The 9200-nt window shown below is 35.0% G+C and overlaps 1 long non-coding RNA gene and 1 pseudogene across 1 annotated transcript; one reads left to right on the forward strand and one right to left on the reverse strand.

Annotated features, from left to right (window-relative positions):
• Positions 1-4050: 4050 nt before the first annotated feature.
• Positions 4051-4994, reverse strand: LOC120124621 (annotated as a pseudogene).
• A 2571-nt stretch (positions 4995-7565) lies between these two features.
• Positions 7566-8128, forward strand: LOC120124613. Its single transcript, XR_005516287.1, has 2 exons — positions 7566-7675; positions 7975-8128. It is a non-coding gene; the product is annotated as an uncharacterized LOC120124613 (long non-coding RNA).
• The last annotated feature ends 1072 nt before the right edge of the window (positions 8129-9200 follow it).

The following is a 9200-nucleotide window of genomic DNA, read 5'->3' on the forward strand; positions in this document are numbered from 1 at the left end:
GCCAGCAAATGAGCCACAGGACGGTGGATCGAGAGAGGCTACAACCGAGAGCCAAATTGTGGAATCACTTCATGAAGTACAAGCTTCTCCCGAATTCCCACAACACCACCGTTTCATGTCAAAGGATGCTTCTGTTGCATTCCATTATAGTCGGGAGTTCCATTGACATAGGAAAAATCATTGTGGAACAAGTGCATACCTATCTGAAGCGACATGCCAGCGCCTTGGTATTTCCAAATCTCATTACAGCTCTCTGCCGTAAGAAGAAGGTGCCCGAGGAGCAATTTGATGAGATATTTCATGGCATGACTGATCTTATAAAAGCCAAGATTCCTATGTTACTAGGATTGAAGGAAGCCAAGGGAAAGGAGAAAGAGGAGAATAATTCTCGTGATGCTGCAACTCCACATGCCAGGGTAAAACTAAATGCCCTAGAAGAGGTTACAAAGCGCACTCAAGCACAAGTTGAGCAGCTGACCTATAAAAATGATGACCTACTTTGCATATGCCAAGCGCCGAGATGAGTTCCTTACCAACGCTTTTATGGAGATTCTCCCGCACACAAATTTCAACATCACAGTCTTCCCTGCCACTCTCTTGCACACATCTGAAACTGTCAAAGCATCTGAAGAGGCTCACCAGCCAGGAAATGAAGAGGTTCACCAGCCAGCCGATGAGGAAGAACCAACTGATCCCGATCTCTTCCACACTATATCGCCAACTGAGCACCAAGAAGAAGAACTCCAACTTGCACCGGTAGCAGAACCCCCATAGTTTGTTGAGCCACTAGCGAAGGAACACCATGCAATGCCGCAGCCTGTAGAGCCAATGGAGAAGGAGCAACCTGAGATGTCGCAGCAAGTTCCTTTGCGAAGGAGTAGATGCCGACTGAAGAAGGTGTCTAAGCGTAAGGAGCACCAGCTTTCAACAGTCTCAGAAGGCCCCAGTACTCCCCCTGCTGCGCCAGCATCAGACTCTGAACACTCCAACCCCGCACAACTGCGAAAGCGCACCCGTTGCACGACCGTCGCACCACCACAAACATGAAGTCGAGGTACCTTGCATTGTATTGCATTGCATTTCATAGCATATAGTTTAGTTTTACTTAGTTTTATTTAGCATTGAGGATAATGATTCTCTCAAGTTTTGGGGTGGTAGGGTTCTCAAATCATTGCATGATTATATTAGTAGAATGAATATGCCATGACATTAGTAAGTGTAGAATTAGTTTTCTAGAGTAAATTAAGGATGTCCAATGATGAAGAATTCTTGATGGTTAGGATTGAATGTACATGACTAGTTGAGGATGATATAACCAACTTTAGGACTTGCTTCTTTGAAATCTTTGAATACATGATTGTATGTTTTCTATGCTTGAGGAACTTAGAAATTTTTTATAAGAGAATTCTTGTATGTCGTGGCATAAAACTTTGAACGATGAAAACCCCACTATGTTAATAAAAAAATAAGAAAAAAAAGAATGAAGTTTCGAATAAATGCTTCAGCATATCTGTAGAGGGACACTCCGCTATGCCATGGCATTTCCTGGAAACTGCATATAAATAAATGGCAGCTATGGCATATGAGTGAATGAAAGTAGTCACGGGATGACTCTACCTGACTAGCTCGGGGGTGGAAGGTATGCTCCCTTTTATCTGGAGTGTGGGATGGTAGGTGTGATATGCTGACTCCCCTCGTAGCAGAGCTAATGAAAGAAAAAAAAACAATGTGAGAGTAAAAATTATAAATGTCGTGGCAAAACAAGAAATCTTGATTAGAAAATATTTCGGTTGTTAAGCATGGACTAGATACAAACACACACACACTCACACAAAGGATCTTTCCCTAGGGGACAATACTCGATTTCTCAAACTAGTCTAACATGTTGAAGCCAAATGCTGAGGGATGAAATTTTATCCCATTTAACTATTATGCTTCTGAACTTGCCATGGTACTTTTATTTTGCATAATACTATCCATTACTTGAGGACAAATAATAACTTAAGTTTGGGGGTGTGATAACTCTGTAAAAAGGTCATATTTGGGATATTTTCACTTAAGTTATTGACTGCCTAAGAGCCCATTTAGGATCATATAGATGCATTTTGGAGCATATAGTTGCATGTGGTGGAATTTTGTTTGTCGCGACATTTTATTTTGTAATCAGTGATGTTTTATGGGGAAGGTGTTTGTTTGGTGATGTGTAGGATTTGGGGAGCAAGGAAAAGAAAAAAAGGAAATGCCATGAAATAAGGAGACTGCTGAGCAGAATGCAAATGCCGAACCAGTTGGTATTTCGAGAACGATCAAAACGAAAAAAAAAATTTAGTAAGAGCCAGATGTCATTCTCTATATGTGATTTCTGCAATCAGCCACATAGGAGGGGCCAATTACCATATCTGCACCGACTCTCACATAAAAGGAATGAACTTTAGGGTACAAGTGTAATTTTAACACAAAACCCTAGGTTCATTCTCCTTTATAAATAGGAGATGAAGCTAGACTTTTTTAGGAGACTTTGAACTTTTACCCACGCCGCCAAGACCTAAAAATTCGGAGAAAAAGTTCTCCACCAATCCTATTTGCCGCGGGATTCCTCCATTGACAAGCTAGAGGGAGTGGTGTTCTAGGTGTCCGAGAGGGGCTAGTTCACTGGGACAGTAGGTGGCGGCCGAGGGAAGCTCCGGCAGTGCACGTCGAAGGCTTTTCGTCATTCCCTTTGCTCTTTTCTTTCATATTTTATCATTTAGGTTGTAAAGAACGGATTAACTTACTTTCTGCTAGCTTATTTCGAACCCACAATGAACTAATCCTATTTGGTGGGAGTTTATTTTGGATATTTAGGTTTTGCTTTAATGAATGGTTGTTTTTTTATGTTATTATCTGGTTTGTTTATGGATCTTAGTGCCTTAAGATTGTAGAAGCTATGAGAGTAGCCATTCCTTAAGAGATTACTTAGTGTTCGAGAGAATGTCTAGGTAGTACATCCTTAGTGTTCGAGAGAAACTAGGGAGGAACCACATAAGCAATGGGTTCTAGATAGTAACTAGACCTAATCCACCTTAGAGATAAGGCTAGGATTTCATTCGAATAAAAGGAGTTGTGCATGAGCGATAGGTTAGATGTTAATGCTACCGCAAAAAGGTATTGCTGAGACATATCATGTTATCTGGACCAATAGGATCACTGCAGGGGTTTATGCCAACCGATTTTGCCAAGGCATCTTCACTTTGTCGAGCCCCTTATTAGAGATAGCATAGGGCACCCTAGTAGACTCTGTCGGACAGATAAGGCATAGAAGTAAAACCATTCTGAGAAGTGGACTTAAATTTTCCTTAGTGACTCATATCACTCATTCCCGTAGTAGCTTGTCTTGTGAGGAAGTTAAAGTCCTATAAATCAAATCCTATATTTACATTTTATTTTGCCTTTACATTTCCATTTGTTTGCACTCAATACAATTTAATTTTCCAAAGTATTTTCATCCACTTTGCCACGACATATCAATTTGCTACCATATTACCACCATCTCATTTCCACAACATCCATTTCATCTTGTCACAACATTATCTTTTGTACATACCATCACTAACTTTACTTAGGTGACAAAGTAAAGTGTTTTGATCGAATTTGTCAATTTCCTCCAATCCCTGTAGAGACGATATTCACTTATCACTGTATTACTTGTTCGATTGTGTATACTTGCACATAATTCCACATCCATATTTAGTACTCACAAATAGCGGACAATAATTATTTATTATATTTAAACCATTAAATTAATATAGTTTATAATATTTTTATATTTTTTAATAATTAAATAATATATTTTAATAATATAAAAATAAAAAATCTTAATATATATATATATATATATATATAATAACCGGGTTCCCTACATCACCCGTCATGCCCGTTTGAGCCATAAAAATTTTAAAAAAATCCCTATAAAGCACTCAATAAGTTTTATTTTGAGTTAAGAAGAAAGAAAAACTACACATTAAAACGTTGAGCTCAAATATCATAATCTACTTTTACCAAAAAAAATACATAATTTACTATGCAATTAACTTAAAAGATCATCAAACATAGCCGCCATTAACACGAATGACTTGACCATTAACCCACTCACTAGCATCGGTGGCCAAGAATCCAACAAGCGGCACAACATCTTCGCTTTGGCCGAGACGACGGAGTGGGCACTCGTCGATTGCTTTCTGCACCATTTCCTTAGTCCTACCCGCGAAGAACATATCCGTAGCAATCGGTCCCGGCGATACACAGTTGGCAGTAATACCAGTTCCTTTGAGCTCCTTCGCCAATATCTTCACCATTGTATCTATAGCCGCTTCGATGCCACATATGTAGCGCTTCCCGGCCTCAGCGAAGCCACGGCTGATGATGATATCAATATAATCCGCCCTCCGCCGCCGCGTTTCAACCGATTTGCTGCTTCCTTGGAGCACAAAAAAGCACCTCTCGTATTTACGCTGGATAAATTATAATCTAAAATTTAAATAAATGCAGTTTTTCTATAATTAAATATAAGTAGTCTCCCATAATTAGTTAATTACCTCAAAACTCTATTGAAATCTTCCACGGAGGTTATGGCTACGGGGGTTCTCTGCGTAATACTAACACCGGCTGAATTGACCAATATATAAGGCTGTGAATTGAAGTGTTGTTCGGCCATGTCGAAGAGGGATTTCACCTGTTCAGGATCGGAAGATATCAGCTTGAACTGTGAAGGTTCGGGGGTAGTCATCGTCGGGGAAAGAAGAGTTGATATCCGACGCGACGAGATCTGCTTGGAGCTTGTTAGAGGAATAGTTGAGGACTAGTTTTGCCCCGATAGAGGCCAGATGGAGAGCGATTGCTCGACCGATGCCGCTAGAAGCTCCGGTGACTATGGCTACTCGATCCTGAAGAGGGTTGCTGCCGGTAGCCATGGCGGAGAAACGAGTTGTTCAGTGAGAAGAATGGAAAATGATCACCAATTTGGATGAATGTAGAAGTTTATTAGATCGTGTGTGTTTGTGTGGATGTGCCACGTCCAGTTCCGCGAAAATCAGGTTTAATATTCAAAATAAAAGTATTATGAGGTATTTAATTCGAGTAACTCGTGATTTAATCGAGTATTTTTAAACTAAAATTATCACGGAAGAAATTCAATTTTCAAACTCGAATAATGAGCTCAAAGCTAAATATGAAAATTAAATTAATTTTTCGTTTTTAATTAGTTTAATTTGATTTTTATCACGGATTAAATAAGTTTAGTTCTAACTTTTATCGACATGATGAGCTTAACTTAAATTTGATTTAGTTTATTATTGTTGTAATATTAGGGTAAATTACAGATTCCGTACTCAAATTATTAATTTTGGTCCTTTTTAATATATAAAATTTCAAAATTTTAAAATCGTCGAATAATTATTTTTTATTACAGCACTTGTTTTATTCACAAATATTTTTTCTCCAATTGTTAACTATAAAAAATAATAATTTATTTAATTAGTCATTTTTCAAGTAAAAATAGTAAGATTATTTTTACAAATATTTTGGACATTTTGTATTCCGTATAAATATATTTTCTCAAATGATATTTTTTCATCCACATAATCATATTCCAATAATTATTAGTGTTATTGTTGTATTTAGACCAGTCCACTGATTGGACATAAAATTTTGAATTGAAATAGTTTAATCAAAATAAAATGACATATTTTTAATTATAAAAAGTAATAATAATTTAAAAATATTTTTAATACCATACTATTATTTAAACAATAAATCATAAAATAAATCAAGTCCAATTCATGAACATAAACAAATAATTCAAAATCTCATGGTCCATGTATTATGCATGTAAAATGGATAATATTATAAAAATAAGAATTGACAAACAAATAAATAAAGAAAAAAAAGTTATAAATAACCATAATTATAATAATAATAATGTAAAGGATTTTACCCTTTGTAAGTCCACAAACACAAAACCCTTTTTGGCATAGTTTTCAGAATCGGACCGGTTAGCGAACTGGTCAAGTTATTGGTTCACTGGTTCAACCGATTGAATCGGTTTAATCGGTCGGAAGAACCGAACGACGTCATAATTATTCAAAAAATTAAATAAAAATATCAAAAATATTTAATAAAAAATAATTTTTTATATCACAAGTCATATTCAAGCAAATCATAACATATATAAGTTAAAAACCATAAAATCAAGTGAAACAAAATGATTCAAATTAACTACAACATAATATTTAAGGTAAAACATATTAAATAATAAATATAATTATATAACTATAATTAAAAAATAAATTTTGGGTTAAAAAAATCATAACAAAATGATATTGTTTGTTTAATTTTTTTAAAAACAATCCCACATGACTAAGAAACATAGAAGATCATCCCAAAAGTCTAAAGAGAAAAAAATATGAGAACAAAACAATCTCACATTGCTAAGAAACATAGAAGCGCATCACAACTAACTTCTATAAATAATAGAGGTAATTTGGCATCAAAATCATGGAGCCTTTTGGTGAGCATTGAGTGAACTATTCTTTCACTTCAATCAAGCTCGAATTTTAGGCTTCAATCGAGCTTCTAAATTTTTTTTGAGTTCAAGACTTTTTGAGTTCAAGTTTCAATATTATATTTCGAGTTCGAGTTGAACTTGATAATTTTTAGCTTGTGAGTTTGAGTTGAGTTGAGCTTACTTTTAAAGTTTTCAAGTTCAAGTCGAGCTCAGCAATACTCGAGTTCGACTTGGCTCGTTTAACAAACGACGTTGTTTGGTTTAATTTTTTTTAAAAAAAAACAAAAGTCTCGGTTTTTTCAGTTTTCAACCGGTCCGGTTCGAACGATTCAGCGGTTCTGGTCGGTTCACTAATACGGTTCAACCGGTTTAGATTGAACCGATTAAGCAACGATTCTCGGTTAAACCGGTTGAACCGACCGGTCCGGTCCGATTTTCAAAACAGAGCTTGTTTGGTTACTTTGTTCCCACATTTGCTGTCTCATCATTTTTTCATATTCACATAAAATAAAATATATGCTACAAATTAATTTCTTCTTCCAGTTATAAAAAAATAGTTACACCCTACAATAATTAGGAAATATATAATAAATGTATTAGTATTATTTTATTTATTTATTAAAAAACAGAAATTTACCTTTAAAAAATGAAAAAAAAAATATTTTCTTTTTAATTTTTAGATGATTTCAGGCTTTATTTTCCCTTTTTGTTTGATGCATAAAAGATCCTCCCAAAACTACACCTAATAAGCTTTCTGTTTCTCTATCTTCTCTTAAATTTCAATTCAATCCATCTCGAGAAAAAAAAAAGTGTTTCTTTTCTTTTTGTTACCCTAAATTTTGGATTATCTGTATATCTTCATCCCCGGTAATACAAAGAACAAGGCGTTTCTTTTCTTTCTTTTTATTTCTCTTAAATTCTTGGTTTTTTGTTTCTGGGTTTTCAAAATCAAGCCCAACAAATGTATCATCTGAACATATCGTTAACGATCTGAGCTTGATCAATCAAGTTTTTTCGAGGATAATTGACCTTTTGATAGATTTATTCTGCTCAAAGGTTGTTTTTTTTACCATTGTAAATTATCGATGATCATTTCGTTTTATACTGAAATAGTTGATTTCGACTATCTATGAGGTGCGTGTGTGTGTGTGTTTTTTTTGGGATCAATTATGCGATGAACTTGCGTTAATTTTGGTATGTTTTCAGCTGCTTTTGCTTAATAGATATTTCGTGTTTGGCAAAAATATAGTTCTTGTTGAAAGGTATTTTACTATTTGCTAAAGGTATTGTCTATGGTTTATCTTCTTTGAGACAGCTTCTTAGTGGATGATTAATATAGCAGCAATTGTTTGTTTCCTTAACTTGATAATTTACTCTCTGACTGTGCCTTTATTGTTTATAATTTGATACCCGTTACTTCTTTTTGTCATAAGGATTTTGGAGGGGAACCGAGTGGCATGTGAATTGCACGTGGCGAGGATGCCAGAATTGCGAAGTGGAGCTCGGAGATCAAAACGCCTTGATGATCTTCAGCCGCCTCCTCAACCGGTTGATCAAGTGGAGAATTGGGCACTGCCTGCTCAAAACTAAACCCGGAGGAGGGCTGGTGGAAGAGGAAGGGGGTAATGCTGCCGGAGCAGCCAAAGGCCCTCGGCTGCAGTACCCACATGGCCAACAGCTGCTGGTAGAGGCGGGGAATTAGGTTGATAGATTTAGATCCGACCCTTAAAGTTGAGGAAGCGATATGAGAATGAGATAAAGACATGACAAGTAATTTCTTTATCTTTTTACATCGTACATGTAAATAGGAATGAAAAATTCGAGGACGAATTTTATTTAAGGGGAGGAAGTGTAATACCCTAAATTTTGGTTTGTGATTAAAATGTAAGTTTTAAAAGTTTTAAGGCTAAAGTATAAATTTTGTAAAAGTTTAGAGATAAAAAATATAATTTTGAAAAGTTATATATTTTAGCCACTAAATAACATTTTGGTTTAAAACAAGGATTTTCGTTGGAATCAGATTTTCAGTACGAGATTTGTGTTAAAAACTATAAAAGCGATAAAGTTCGGTATTGAAATCGAATAATCAGATCGAACGGAATTTTACGAAATTTGAAGGATGTTAGAAAATGGTTGGAGATATTATTTCCATATTTTAGGTCAGAGAAATTTAACTCAGATCAGCGTAATTTTTCAGATTTGGTTGAAAAGTGTAATTTTAGTGACTAAAATATAATTTTTGAAAATTTCATGGCTGAATAGAAAGTCAAAGACAAGTTTGTACATCTTTGACTATGAAATATTTTAATGGAAGATAATGCAATGAAATTGGTAATTATTAAGGTTCATTAATGGTAAAAATGAAATTTCTCAAGAATTGAATTTTAAATTCAATTTAATTAGTTTAAATGTCATGTGTATTATGAATTAATAATAGAATAATCCAGAGACAACAATTTTTCAGATTCAAAACTCTTTTGGCTGAAACTTCATTGCTTGAAGAGGTAAGATTTTATTTTTGATTTTTGAAGCTATATACTTGATTTTTTTATTAAGCTATTAGATAGAAAATTAATCTACATGAAATTCTCTATCATTTGGTATAAATATTTCATAGTGAAGATGCTTGTGTGTTGAGGTTGAAAGTTAGGGTTTATGT

This window comes from Hibiscus syriacus, unplaced genomic scaffold (assembly GCF_006381635.1).
Source record: "Hibiscus syriacus cultivar Baekdansim isolate YM2019G1 unplaced genomic scaffold, ASM638163v2 tig00110422_pilon, whole genome shotgun sequence".
NCBI classification, from domain to species: Eukaryota; Viridiplantae; Streptophyta; class Magnoliopsida; order Malvales; family Malvaceae; genus Hibiscus; species Hibiscus syriacus.